We start from the raw sequence: 12666 nt of genomic DNA on the forward strand, positions 1-12666 counted from the left end.
AGAGAGTGACAAGCTAGTGAAGATGTACAAAGACTCATGAAGAACTCAGGGTCATGCAGGCATGGAAAGGTCTTCATGCAATGGGCATGTCTGAAATGGTGCCTAGAAGCATTCCCAGGCCCTAGAAATCGAATGTATCTACTGTTGACTGTCACTGGCCTAGTTTTGGTTTATACTTACAGGAACTCACCTGAACTATTCCCAGGTAGAGTTTGAAAGTTATCTTGGGATTGTTCCCAGTATGCAATTTGAAAGCAACCACCCTGTTTTGAAGGGGATAGACTTTACTAACATGGCACCTTTCTGTGCCAGTTGGCCTCAACATTCTTGGACATGTTTATTTTGCTTGTAGAAATACAGCTGTAAATGGCTCAGTAGATGCAATCCCATGGAAACTCAGGACATTGACGGTCTTTGGTGCAAGCTGTGACAGGCAGTGAATATGATTTCTTCTTAAAAATGTTGCTGAATTAAGATGTTGATGTGCTCTCAAATATTGTTTTTATGTAGCATGGTGACATTATAGAAGAGTTGATTATACAAAGTAAGTTTGTATGAAGCATGCATTTAGATAGTTCAATTTAAACGTAATACAAGCATAAGCAAACATAGGTCCATAAATAACACTCCTTCCAACAGAAGACCAGGCTGTGAAATTAAGGAAATAAGGTTGTGAGGTTGGTAGGTAGTTAAGTTGGCTGGACTAAAAAGCCCAAACATTTAAAAGTACAGAAAATATTTTAAAAACTTCTTGAAACTTGTATCAAAATGAGGCAAATATCTAGACCTAAATGGATAAGATAAATGTGGATCTCGAATGGAATAAATGTAACTTGAAGGTGATGGAGACATGGAAATTTTATGGCCAGTGTAGAAAGAGGCACAAAATCAAATTTCATGTGTTGTTCTGAATTTTGAATTCAGGAACGATTTCAAACTGGAACAGGTACAGCAAGAAAAGCGTTTCTGAGAGCCTTTATCTTAGCAGAGCAGGCTAGTAAAGTAAAACCTGAGGCACAATAATATAGTTCCTTAATAAATACATCAGGGAAGGGACTGGTAGAGAGGAAAGCTAGGTAATTAAGCTAAACAGTGTTGACACTTGAGCAAAGTTAATAACGGATTTTAATTTTAGCCGAAAGCAGTCAGTTGACTCTGAAACTAAAGTTAGATCATCCAGGTTACTAGAAGCAGCATGCATCTTAGCTCACATTTTATAAATGAGTTCATGAATGTGACCTGTTCATAACCAGATGCACTGTTGGTGTTTTGTGAAGAACTTTAGAGATGAGCAAGAGGAGTTGCACTTTCCTTTCAAACGCCTTATATTCTGAAAAGCCAAATGCTACATTTTTGGAGAAGACTGTGCAGGGTATTTTGGCAGTTCTCCTCCAGCATATGATCAGTCTTTCAGCACTCATCCCACACTCATGGATCCTTTCCTCTTCAGTTATAGAATCATAGAATGGTTTGGAAGGGACCTTAAAGATCATCCAGTTCCAACCCCTCTTCCTTGGGCAGGGACACCGTCCGCTGGACCAGGTTGCTCAGAGCCCCATCCAAGCTGACCTTGAACACTTCCAGGGGATGGGGCATTCACAGTCTCTCTGTGCAACCTGTTCCATTGTCTCACCACCCTCACAGTAAAGAACTTCTTCCCAACCTAAACCTACCCTCTTACAGTTTGAAGACATCATCCCTTGTCCTGCCACTGCATGTTCTTGCAAAAAGTCCCTCTCCAACTCTCTTAGGTCCCCTTTAAGTACTGAAAGATGCTCTGAGGGGTCTCCAGAGTCCTCTTCAGTTCTGTCGTTTAGATTTGTTCTGTTGTGAGTTGATGTTGTATAGGTTCTCCATGGACTTGCCAATCATAGATGCTGTGCTGGTTTCCTGATTCAACTGTTAGGGAAATCAAACCCACACAGGAAGTTCACCTGAAAGAGCTTATCTCCAGGCAACATTAAGTTGTGTCAGACTATGTCAAACTGTTGCATTAGTTTTTTCACGATGTGCCCTGTTGCTGGAGCAGGATTTCATGGAGAGCATTCAAAATGCATATCAGTGTAATATTGGGAAATGTTTTGTTTATGTGTGGCTGAACTTGAATATGAAGTGATAATTGTAACCCCAAATTGTGACAGAACTTAATTTTAATGTCTTTTTTATTTCTGTTGACCTTTACATGTTTCTATAAATACTGTGTCGTTGAATGAATTCCAGACTGATGAATGTGGAAGCCCGCCTGTGAGTGTCTCAAAAGGAAAACTTTCAAATATAAATAGCCTTAAAAGTATAAATAGAAAAATCTTTTTACTGTATTTATCACTGACCACTTTCTCTTTTTTCCTTTCATTGCATCTCCTATTTTATTTTTAGTGATGCTTACTTAAAATAGTTTCTCTGCTTTCCTGTTGGCCATTAGATGGCCACTTTGGAATCCAAGTGATTTCTAGGCCAGATAGTAAAGAAAATGTTCCTTATTTGAGCAGTGTGAGCCTGAAGTCTTGTCTGTCCAGACCTTCTTAACTGATACATAAGCTTTGTTTGTTTGATTTCAAATACACAGGCCTAAGTTGGTTTCAAAATCTGATTCCAGCATTGTTGAGGACATGCTGTTCTTCCTTGATGTTCTTGATGTTATTCTGTCCCCCTCATAAATTTGTAGCTCCGTTGTAGCTAACTTACTAAAGTCAATGCTCTTCACAAATTGTCACTATGTTGGCAGACATAAGAATTTTTAATTGTGTTTTTTTAATTCCACAGTTTTTAGAATGTTCATGTGCTGGTGGTCACCTCAGCTGCACACAAAGTAATTGGGAACAGATATAAGTTTTGATGGCACTCAGGCCTTAGCTTGACTTCACTATTGAAACTGCAGCCTCCTGTTCACTTTTAATTTGTGCTACATCCTTTTCCTCTTCTGTGTGTGTGTTAATAAGTACATAATTTTAAAGTAGGGTTGAATGTAATGTAAGGCACACTACTGTTTGTTAAGGTTTGCAGGCCACGGCTGTTTTCCAACGCTACTTGTTTGAAGAGGCTGCAAGTGCATCACATAGTTCTATTCTCCTGAATTATCTCAAGAAAGGAAAGTAAATCTCCACAAGGACCAGCTGATTATCTGTATATTACTTTAACCACTTCTGCCTGAAAATGGCAGGGCAAGATGAAGTAGTTACATGGGAACTTTACACACGAGTGATGCTTTCCAGACAGCAGCATGATCAGCCCAGTAGCTACGAATGAGGAGCTGCACAGAAGAATTCCAATAAAAGGGTTATATGGAGGGCATGGGGGATTGGAGCACAGTGGGATTGTGCCTGCTGCTTGAAGCTTTGCTACTCAGTCTCATGACGTAGGTACTGACAGCCAGCAGCAGCTCCTGATGACCTTGAGACCAAATGCAGGGTCATCCATATTCCTTTCTGGGGTACTGACAGCCAGCAGCAGCTCCTGATGACCTTGAGACCAAATGCAGGGTCATCCATATTCCTTTCTGGGGTACTGACAGCCAGCAGCAGCTCCTGATGACCTTGAGACCAAATGCAGGGTCATCCATATTCCTTTCTGGGGTGCTTTGAAGGTGCCATTGAGATCTCAGGTTCCTGTGGGAGCATCTGCTGTGCCCTATGGCTGCTTGAGCACTGGAACTGGCCAGTGTAGAAATGCAGTTGTTTTAGGGCAAATAAGATCACCAGTTGGTTCCTTGTAACTCTCACTGCATGCTTTGGTCTCAGCCTTGCCTGCCGTGGGAAAGACAGGGAAGGAAGCAAGATAGGAAGTCTTATGGCAGAGCAGTGGGAAACAGGTGGACTGTTTTGTGTCCATGTGACAGGCTTCCTGGTACTTCCGTGACAGCAGCAGTTCCCTCGTGTACCAAGGGAAACACCTTCTCCCGTGTGATTTGCCCCAGTGGCCAGGTGGTGTGCCTGTGCGGGTGGGCGAGCCAGACCCAGGGTGCACCTCAGCCATGTCAAGGTCTTTGCTATCATTTCCTTTGGCATTAATGGGGTCCCAAGAGCAGTGGATCTGGGAGCTTAAGTCAGTAGGGTGACACGTGACATTCCCGTCTCTGCCCAAGCCTGTGCTGCTGTAGTCCACTTGTACCTTGGACTTCTCGCAGCTGTGGAGGAGCAAAGACAGGAGCAGAAATGTGTTCTGCAGCCACCTTTGAGAGGCACAGGAGGAATTGCTGCTCATCAGATAGGAAATCCCTGAAATGGCCAGCTACTACTCATGGAGTAGAACTGTTTTCCTGTCCTTGTCAGGTGTGAATATTTTTCCTGCCAGTAGGCCATCATGAAAATTCTTTAGCTTTACATCCAAGTAGATCACTAATGCACGCAGGCAATGACAGGAGAAATGGTCTGTGTTCATGTGGCTCTGAGACTTTGGGGAATCATAAATTCATTTAACCATCAGTCTTTATGCTTCAAGGCATGCCCCTATCTGCAAGCTTTTTGTCAGTTTTAAATGTGATTGGTGTAGTTTTATTTTTATGCAGCGCCTTGGGGTGCTTACAGAGGAGGGTTCTTACAATAGGTGTAACTTAATGTGCTGTTCAGACTTCTCATTAATCTGCGTGTCTTCACTCTTACCCAGAGGTAAAATACAAAAGCTACAGAGGGAGGAGTTTGGAATAAAATGATAGAAAATGTGACTCTGAAATAAAGACATTTAGTACTGACAACTAAGACTAGAGGTGGAGGAAACAGAACAGGATGTTCAGAAAGTCCAGGCCCTTTGGCATGAGTTAAGGAGCTTGGAAAATAAGCAGGGCTACAGTGAATTTGTGAACAATGTTTGTCTTCCTAAACTGAATGCTGGAAAGGATCCATTTCACACTTTGCCTTTGCCAGCGCCCTGATATCTATTGTAGCGCTCATCTTCTGGCCTCTTTATTTCCAGAGAAAAGTTTGACTTTGTGTTTAGAACTTCTTTGTGCTTCCTGCTTTCTTGTGGCACTAGCTGGGTCGTGTTGTGGCTACAGGGCTAAACTTCGGAATCTTAGTGTTTGGTCCTGCTGTACCGCCCTGTTTCTGATGTTTGTATTTTAACCACAGCGATGGGCTTTAAAGACTCCACTTCCGCTTTGCTCCACCACTGCTTTGTCTGCATGAGTAAATTAATCAGGGCCAGGACTTGTATCTTATGGTTGTTCGTATTGTTTAATTTCTAGCACATTCTGTGACATGATTTTGGTCCGTGCCAACTAGCGCATTCCCAGATGACACCTGTGGCAGGATGGCGTGGGAGAGGGACTGTTCTCAGCAGGCATTTATTGAAGAGGTAACAATGTTTTGCGGGGGAAGACAGTGTAGAGATGCGGATTTGAACTGGCTCTGCCTTTTCTCCCTGAGCCTCTGGATTCTGATGCATTTTATAGACTAGACCAGCCTCTCTCAGGCTTAACATTTGCAGAGGATACTGAAATACAAATGTTTACGTCCTCACTGCATCACTAGGTGCTGTTATGCACAACAGCATCAAGCGACCTCCTCCTCTTCCCTGTGGGCCATCTGCTCAAGTTTACAGCACCCCATAGTGCTAAGATCTTTTCTCTTTGAATAAGAGTCAGGTTAGGAGCACAGCTCAAGTTTTATGTCAAGCTAGCATCACAACAAACCCAGTCCCTCTGAGCTTGAATGAGCTTTCCAGAGAGTGGTCTTCCATCATGCAGCTCATTTGCAAGCAGGGATACAGCAGTAGCTCACAAAGCCAGTGTCATCACAGGCCCACAAAAGCAAGTTAGATAAGTAATTACTGTTCTGGTATGTATATATTTACTTATCACACAGGGTCATGGTAATTGCACATACAGTTTTACATTTGCTTGCACACATAGATTTTTTTTTTTAACTTCACTCTTCAGGCTTGCTTTGGAGCACATTATGTGAAAATAGGTAGTGTTTACTTTCCTCTGTGGGACTTCTAATTTGTGAAGCCATCTGCAGTTCTCTGTTGGAAAGGAACATTGAATTCCTGAGCACTGATGGTGCTTTGACTGAATGTGTTCCAAAAATTGTTTGTACAAGGTGCACCTGTATATGCAATATTCTTTATAATCCTTGATTGCTGTCTTTCTGACATTTTTTTCTCTTGTCTGAATTTTTAATTACAAATGGAGACATTACTAAAACCGTAGTCTTCCTCACTCACTGTTGAAAGCATTTTTCATTTAGGTAGTATGTGGTGTACTGTTTGTAGGATGTACATCAGTGGTAGCTGTGGGCTGCACAGACTTGTTCTTTTGTCTTGAAAATGATAGGATTGGCTACTCAGTGAGCATGTATTTAGCATCAAGATTTAAGCTCCTGAGCCCGTTCTTGGTGCTGCTGGAGCAGCAAAGGAAGAAACCACTGCTGAGTCATATTAAAACCAGTATTGTTTTCTTCATCATGACACACTGTGTCCAGCACTGTTATCATGGGGATTAGAAACACTGAGCAAAAAGGATTTTGTTATGGCAGTGCTAGGTGAAATTATGTTTTTACAAGCTGGTGTGGTAGGCAGTTTTCTTTTGAGGCTAGTGAGGGACATGATGGTAACAGTCACACAGAAATTGTTATGAAAAAGAAAGACTGAGAGAGGTGCAGAGTCTCCCATGTAAACTATGTTTACAGTTGTTGCCAGTCTATGCACTGCTCTCAGTATTTATTAGCTGAAGAGACTGAAAAGTCTGGAAGGGATTGTGCTGACTACAAGTTTTTGTAGCCTTTGGTGGTGCCAACTGCAAAAATAGGCAAATCTGGCTGCAGTGGAAGGGCGTGATGGGGCAGCTCCAGCCCAACTGCTACCCTGGAGGCGTTTTGGAGGCTTTGGCTGGAAGCCGTGAAATGCATCTCCCAAGGGAGGACTGCATTGCAAACAGACCTAGCCCTTCCCTATCGGTGAATTCCTTTGGCAGTAGGCTGGCATCAGAACACCTAAACACACTTATGATAAAGCTGCAATGATATTTCCCCTCTGTGAGATGGGGGTGAGGTGTGCATTGTGTTTGTTAATTCATCTCACATATGACTCTTGCAAAAGGTCTCGTTATATCAGCCACTCATTAGTGGTGGCATTGTGCATGGCTGAAGGCCAGGTGAAAACATGTTTCTCAATTTCTCACTGTTACATGGCTTAAACCAAACATTAACAGCTCCCCATTGACTTGAGTGGCTCTCTCTTGGTTGGATCAAGCCACTCTGATGTAGGAAACAGGCTTGGAGAAGTAGCTCCTATTTTTCGTTGGAGTTTAGCTTCCTTAAAGAGCAGAAGAACTGAAAGGTCCTCTGCACCCCAACCCAAAGGAAAACCTTTGAAATAGGATACTTGTTTACATGTATGAAGAGATTAGCATTAGAAGTAACTTAGAGGTAATAAAATAAGCCTTTCTGAGTGCTTCAGAGCACTTTCTCTCTTCCCACAGAATTATGGTCTTTGGTCAACTTTGTGTAGGAAAAGTCTTTCGGGGAAGGGGTTAATGCACAGGGAGAAGACCCTGCTGAATAAAGCAAGCTTTCTGCTGAAAATTAGGAGTTTATATGTCATAGTTTTATACTTTCTTAAATTAAGTTCATCTTTTGTAGGGAATAATTAATCTTTCTTTTTCACTTTATTTACTTAATTTGCATAGGAAAGGGAAAATGTTGGGATCACTCAATAAATAAGTCTCAATTGCTTCAGGCAGAAATTGGATGTCAGCAAATGTAGGTAGACTGGCACTAGCTCCCATGAACTGTAATGACACTTAGATTGTTGCTGAACTAAGTATGCAGGTCAATGGGTAGGTCTTTGTGTCCCATACTGGAGCTCTTACTGCTGTATGATTCAGTGCTTTTAGGACCTGCATTAGTAAGATTAAAGTCAGTGCTGCTTTGCCTACCTAGAGCCTTCCTACAGGGAATACAGGGGGAAAATACTTGTGAAATCTTGAGCACACAGAAAACAGTGAGAGATCCACACTTATTGCAGTGATTCTGAGGCTCTTCCATGTTTTCCTGTGGGACAAATTGCTGTGTTGTCTCATTTTCGTTAGTGTTGTTCAGACATCAGTTATTCAGTTCCTACCCTTGCACAAGTGCCAAAAATCACAGATGTGGAAATCTTGGACACTGATTTTTCACAGCATTCATGACAAAAAGGCAGTTGGCTTCAGAGATCAGAGGCATCTTTGAATATGAAAAAAGCTCTTTTAAGTCTATGCTTTTTTTGTAAAGGCAGTTGCTCATTCAGACCACAGTCTCAAGTGTGAGTACCCTCAGCTGGAACCTTCGTCCCTCTGCTGCAGTGTGGTCTTGCTCCTGTTTAGAGTCAATGGGGTTGTTTGCGCCACTGCAGCTCATTACCCAGTCTTTTCATCAGCTGCTGAACATTATTTGTTTTCTGGAGTTTACTCCCTTAACAATATGGTAGCCATCCGTAGAAAACCAACTAAAATAAGAAATGTTGGACTTGTTTTATCTTTTAAGTATTATATGGTTCTATAACAAAAAAAGGTATAGATACTTTATATTTATTCAAACAAGTAATTTGCAACAGCTGGTAAGGAAGGGGAACAGCCATGAGCTGAAAATAAAATTTACAGCACAATTCTGTGTATGTTGTCGGGGAATCATTCCCATGCAACCCAGTAATGGCGCAGAGATTTCAGGGATTATGTTCAGATTAAATGTCAACAAGAGCTGAGCCTTGGCAGTATGCCAGGAAGGTCATATGAGGAAAGTCCCAAACTTTTGCACTCACATAAAAATGTGTTCTGCTTAATAACCATAATATGCTGCAAATTTTAAGACAACTAATGACTTAGGTTAAGAAATCTCATCACAACTTGATTTTTTAAAATTTATTTTTTAATTCAGATTCAGGACTTTTCACTACTTCTTGGTATTTAAGACTATGTCAGCAATTTTATTTGGAGTTATGCTTCTACTGTATGTATTTTTTTCTTAGTAGAATGACATTAAGAAACTTTAGTCTAAAGCTTCTACAAGTTTTAAAATTTCAAAATTTTCAAGTTACACATAAACGGAACAATAGCCTGCTAATACTTCCAAAAGTATTATTTCCCAGAAACATCTCTGTTATTTCTAAGATGAAGTCTAAGATGCTGTAATTCCATGACATTCACGGGAGAATACTTTATTATTGTGAGGGAATGAGAAAATAGTTACAAATACATAGTTGGGAAGTGCTCTTTCTTTTATTTATCTGTGGTTGATCTGTGCCATTCCAAAATACCTGTGGAATTACAAAGGAATATGCTGACAATCTAATACTACATTCAGAATGTCTCATTTTGGTTTAATCTGATCTGTTTATAGTAGAATTGGTTTCAGCTATAGAAGGGAATTCTTTCTCTAAGGGATATCTACACGTGGAGTTGTAGGGCCTCAGCTATACTACTTGAAATAAACACTCTTTTAATCTACTTGCCGTCTCTGAAAAAAGCTGAAACTATTTTAAAATTGATTTCTTAAATCCCTTAAGTACTCTCAAATGTGATCCTACTGCTGCATGCGATTAAGGGTATATGATGATTTTTTTACATCTCGTTTCATTTGCTGCCTAGCACTTACCCCTGCAGTGGTGTGAGCACACACCTTCCAGATGCCCTTCATGGGTATCAGGTGTAATGGAGAGAATTTTCAGAAGAATTTTTTTGGTGCAACCAACCTGCTGAATCAAACACCAGCTGTTGGATTTGGTTTGCCAGTGAGCTACAGTATAAAACGGGAGCAAAACCTGGAGTCATTAGCTAAAGCAGCTGCTGAGTATGTGAATTCAGGGTTCCACTTTTAATTTCTAATTATATATACATCCTGTATTTGTATGTGTACTGTATACATGTAACTATGTATTTGTACATGCATGTATGCATGTGTGTGTAAACATATGTGTGTATGTGCAAGCTCAAGTTTATTTTGCCCTTCCTCCTTCTCCTCTCTTTCCTCGCCTTGCCTGCTGCAGTGAGGCAAAGGGAGGGGAGAAAACTCTTTTGGCTGACTGAGGCTAGCATTGCAAAGGGAGGGTCTACAAACTCATCTGCAGTTTATTAAGTGTAGAGATTGAGAGGTAACAATTAAAATTATCATATTCTGGAAATGGTCACAGTGACAGTGGTGGCTGAAAAGTACCAGGGGTGTGTCTGCTTGCAGCAGCAGGACCCCAGGCTGGGGACCCGGACTCCAGAGGCAGAGGTGATGCCAAGTTTTGCAGAACAGATTCAGTGGGTTTGTTATTTTTGAAGGGTATGGCATTGTAGCAATTTGAGCCACATTAAAAATCTAAAATCCAACTTCCAAGCTTCCCCCACCCCTTCTCAACAATTTATCCTAACACCGGAGAGAAACTTTCAGGCCAGAGGCTTCTGTAGGGGAAGGGGGAAGTATATACATTTATTTACACAAATAAATACTATACGAACTAAAGGCAACTATATATATATATATATATATATGTATTACATTACTATCAGTCAGTCCTTTCAAGCCCCTCCTTTAACTTTAGTCCAGGAGCAGCCTTTAAGGCTGATATGTAACACAGTCTGCCGTGGGAGTATTCTGGGCTCCTGAACACTCCCTCCTCACCAAGTCCAGCAGTTGTTTGTTGTAGTCTCTCCTCCTCATGAAGTCCGAGAAGATAGCTTTGAGTCCTTGCTCTCCTGCTGCTGGTGATCTCTCCCTCTCGGTGTCCCACCTCGGTTTGTAGGCTGCTGCAGTGTAGCTTATCAAGCGTACGCGTCCTGGAATCTTCATTCCCCTAAGTCAGTTTTTGGCTGCCTCCGGTCAGCTTCGGCAGGCAACTCCCAAGCCTCTCTTGGCCCGTCTCCAATTTCGCCTGGGATTCTTCTCCCAAGCACCGAGCTGATTTTACCAGCCCGTCCACTTGGCTCTGCTCAAGTGCTGAGCCTCAAAATCCACCCCCCACCAGCCTAAATGCAGTGGGGGGAAAAAGCCCCCTAGCCTTGGCCACAGGCAGCTCGGTTCAGTTATGCGCTGTCCCAAGCGTCCCACAGCTTCGAGGGGGGAAAGAAGGCCTGGCCTCCTCCCTCTTACCTCAGGTGCTGTGAATCTCTTCCTTCACAGCACACACTCCAAATGCTGACTCTAATTCTAGCCAAAGGCTGAGTTGGGGGGTCGCAGGGCTCCCCTCTCCCCCCCCCGAGGGGAAGAGAGGGAGCCCAGCCACCCCCTGGCCTTGTCCACCTACACGCAGCAGACACCAACAGCAAAACAACCAAGACTGCACTGCCAACCATTTCTGGTGCTGTGATATATGATTTTTGAGCAGAAGCGAACAACATGAGTGGTGACTGGCTCTCCAGGGAACACTGTCCTGGCACCCAATCACCTCTGAGCCCCTCGAACTCTCAAGGAGGGCCAATTTCAAACTATGACAGGCATGCAACCCTCAACATGTCAACACTTCTTTAAAGTGCAGATGTAAGAAATTGCAGTTTACTCTGAATAAACAAGGTAAATTCATTAATTGTTTTAATAAAGTTAAACACCTCACATTGTACCGATTTGTCCTCAGTTATGAGCTTGATAGAATTTTTTTCCATTAGTTTTCTAGACCTTTATTTAAACTACAGTCAGTGGAATTTTACCATCCTACAGCCCAAGACACATAGTAATAAATCAACACTTGTTTTCTTATTTGTTTGAAGCTAATGTGACAACAAATAGTCTGTTAGCATTCATTATTTCTTTGTACTAAAAATATGCAAATATTTCAGTTATTATCCTTTTATCTCTATAATATTCTAACAACATGATACAACATGTTTCTCTGATAAATTGAGTTACATAAAAGCAGCTTCACATCTACATAATGCTTTAGCAAAACAGTCCCTCTATTTCAAGTTAAAATGTGTGTTCAGCTTGGAAATATGCTCATAAAGAAACTTAATTTGCCTTACTAAGAAACACTTATGTATTCTCTTAAGTTTCAATTCTTTATTTTTTTTTAATAATCATTTTATCACATCATGGACTCCTGCCTGCTTGGGCTGCCAAAAGTTTGGTAAGTTGAGTTTTGCAGTTAAATTGAGTTGGTTTCTTGTTTATAAAGAATGTAGATTGATTTACTTGCACCTTTCTTTTTGCCTTCTGTGAATATTTTCTGTAATGTTTATTTTCTAGTATTAATCCTTAGTGGCTTGACAATGACAGTTTTCCCACTAAAGGTGGAAGAACCATCAAAAGTGGCGTTACCCCTGCAGGGTTCATTCAGCTTTGTACCTGTGCCATGCTGTGTCACCAGCATTTTTTTTAAACAGGGCTGTTCTAAGGGACTGCAAGATCTTTTGGCTGGGCATCCTTGAAGCACAGTGCAGCCTCACCTCGCGTGTGTCACTGCATCCCGGTGCCGTGCGCACACAGGCGGGTGTTGCGGAGCCCGAGGTGGTCATGAGGATGGTGAAGGCAGGTGTGCTGCTGGGTACCCGTGTGCTGGGGTGGGTGGGTGCAGGTGACCTGTGTGTGCTGGCCACCCTGGCTGGCTTCCTCAGGGCATAGATCAGTGCGAGTTGAGTATGGGGTACTTAGAGCTGCCTAAGGCTTCTTTGGTTGTATCCTGAATGATTTGAAGTGTTTTATCTTAATGTGAAAAGGAGTAGGCGTTCTTCCCCTTTCCTAAAGAAGGGAAAGATAAATACATAATGGTAGGAGAATTAAT

At 41.9% G+C, this 12666-nt stretch overlaps 1 protein-coding gene across 4 annotated transcripts in view; it reads left to right on the forward strand.

The window, feature by feature from the left end:
- THRB (thyroid hormone receptor beta) overlaps nucleotides 1–12666 on the forward strand; it is a 146460-nt gene that overhangs the window by 46172 nt on the left and 87622 nt on the right. The gene's annotated exons all lie outside the window — the stretch shown is intronic.

The sequence above is a fragment of the Pipra filicauda genome, unplaced genomic scaffold (assembly GCF_003945595.2).
Source record: "Pipra filicauda isolate LSUMZ 115617 unplaced genomic scaffold, ASM394559v2 scaffold379_size694699_pilon, whole genome shotgun sequence".
NCBI lineage: Eukaryota > Metazoa > Chordata > Aves > Passeriformes > Pipridae > Pipra > Pipra filicauda.